The 1,440-nt window shown below is 41.3% G+C and overlaps 1 long non-coding RNA gene across 1 annotated transcript in view; it reads left to right on the top strand.

The window, feature by feature from the left end:
* The window catches only part of LOC106875402 (uncharacterized), a 198,467-nt gene that overhangs the window by 1,248 nt on the left and 195,779 nt on the right, over positions 1 to 1,440 (top strand). The window lies entirely within an intron of this gene.

Genomic DNA, 1,440 nt, shown 5'->3' with positions numbered 1-1,440 from the left:
AAAGACGGAAGAAATGCCGCTAAGCATTTTATCCGGCGTGGTAACAATTCTGCTCCTTTTTACTGTAGGTATAATATAACACCTGAAATTTTGGGGGAGGGGACTAGTCGATTACATCGACCCCGGTGTTCAACTGGTACTTATTTTATCGACCCCGAAAGGATGAAAGTGGAATTTGAACAACAAGAACAAAAACGACGACAACAACAAAAGCATCAAGAACAACAACAATAGCAAAAACAAAACGACGACAACAAAAGCAACAACAACCATAGCCAATGGTTTCCAAAAACAAACAATGCTCTCTAAAATCACCAACACACACACACACACACACACACACACACACACACACACACACACAGAGGAATAACGTTTGGGGCAATGTAACTCATAAGTTCTACTAAAGAACGTGATTACCATGGTTGGGGCGCCTCCGGTTAGAGTTCTCACTTAATCAGTGCTGACTTGGAACTTAAACCTCCCCTCCCCTCCTCCCCATCATCATCATCATCATCACTATCAACAACAACAACAACAACAACAACAACACCAGCAGCATCAACTGCAACAGCATCATCAAATTGCCTTTCCGCTTTTCTGTCTTTCGCTCTTCATCCTGAACACTCTCACCTCGCAACACCCTTGTCTCTTTTCTTTCTATGTTTCTTTCTCCTCTCTGCCTATCTTCCTCACACTCATTCACGCACTCTCTCCCTCTTCCTCCTTCCCTCCTCCTCCCTCTCTCTCTCTCTCTCTCTCTCTCTCTCTCTCTCTCTCTCTCTCTCGTTCTCTCGCTCTGTTTACACCAGTTTTACGCTGACTTCACATATTTCTGTCTAGCCAAGAATTAGACTAGAAATGTCAGCTATGTCAGTTTGAACTTCCTTCACACTAACTTACCTTTCCTTTCTTCCTTCCTTCACACTTACATACCTTGCTTTCATTATTTCCTACCTTCCTTCCTTTCTTCTTTCCAGAGATAGAGAGAAATAGAGAGAGGGGAGAAGGGGAGAGGAGGAAGATGAGCAAGATATAGTAAGGCTGTTGTCGCTGTTGTTGTTTGGCCCAAGGTTTAAAACCGAGACATACATACTTACATACATACATACATGCATACATACATGCATACATACATGCATACATACATACATAATATTACCTTCTCGTATTTCACTGGATTTTTTCGTTGATGTAAATCGGTCCCATCTGTTGTCGCTTGGTTTCCTTGTATGTCTCCACTGTCATGTTTTTGTTCCCAACTTTGACTTCCATAAATCCAAAATTTTATTTTAAAATTCATGGGAGCAACTGCTTTTGAAAGCTCATATTGTCATTGAATGCTCGAAATGAGGAGTAGATAGACAGCCGACAATTGATGAAGGGCTCTTTCTCTATGTTTACTTAGTGTCCTGTTTTCTACTTTTTCTCGTTGTTTAC

Source organism: Octopus bimaculoides, chromosome 19 (assembly GCF_001194135.2).
Source record: "Octopus bimaculoides isolate UCB-OBI-ISO-001 chromosome 19, ASM119413v2, whole genome shotgun sequence".
NCBI lineage: Eukaryota > Metazoa > Mollusca > Cephalopoda > Octopoda > Octopodidae > Octopus > Octopus bimaculoides.
Note: the sequence above shows the minus strand (reverse complement) of the source record. Positions and strands in the feature narration are given on the sequence as shown.